This window comes from Octopus bimaculoides, chromosome 23 (genome assembly GCF_001194135.2).
Source record: "Octopus bimaculoides isolate UCB-OBI-ISO-001 chromosome 23, ASM119413v2, whole genome shotgun sequence".
NCBI lineage: Eukaryota > Metazoa > Mollusca > Cephalopoda > Octopoda > Octopodidae > Octopus > Octopus bimaculoides.
The window spans coordinates 27,513,533-27,514,434 of NC_069003.1; the positions used below are offsets into that span (position 1 = coordinate 27,513,533).

Here is a 902-nt window from a genome sequence, read left to right on the forward strand (position 1 = left end):
ATATATATATATATATATATATATATATATATATATATATATATATATACATACATATAGTACACACACACACACACACACACACATATATATGTGTATGTATATATATACATGTGTGCGTGTGTGCCGCTGTGTGTGTGTGTGTGTCTAAAATTGGGAAGCACTAACAAAAGTGACTCTAGTGCACAGTTTGACGCATGGTACTCACCAAACAGTCACTTTCGTAAGTTCCTACTGATTAAAAGTAAAAGCGCGTGCGTGCACATATATAAGCTTACACACGTATATAGCATTTTATTTCCCATTTCATTACCCCGTGTATCATTAAAAGCCTGGTGGTGTTTTAGTCTGTGGCTTAAGCACATATACATGCGGGCAGGCACGCACGCACACACTCACGTACATATATACACACACAGACCTTCACATGCAGACTCACACACGCATACACTCACACACACACACACGTAATATATAATCAAATCTGAAGGGAAATATTCAGCACAAATAATTATTTATTCAAATTTTAGAGAAACATCAGCGTTAATATAATTAAATTTACGCCTTCATTAGCAAACAGATCTCTAAATTCTGATAATTACCAAATATTGTTAATTCTATACAGGGACTGGATAACATTATGGAGACCAGTCTTTTATTAAGGAGAGTATATGTATAGGTGTATGTATGTATGTGTATTGTGTATATATATACATATATATATATATACACACATACATACATGTATATACATACGTATATATACCTTTCTATTCATATGTACATATGAACACAAACACATTTATACATATCTGTGTTTACATATATATGTATATACATGCATATGTATATATGTTTATACAACTTCTGTAGATATATATATATATATATATATATATATG

The 902-nt window shown here is 31.0% G+C and overlaps 1 long non-coding RNA gene across 1 annotated transcript in view; it reads left to right on the forward strand.

The window, feature by feature from the left end:
* The window catches only part of LOC128250624 (uncharacterized), a 54,546-nt gene that overhangs the window by 32,554 nt on the left and 21,090 nt on the right, over positions 1-902 (forward strand). The window lies entirely within an intron of this gene.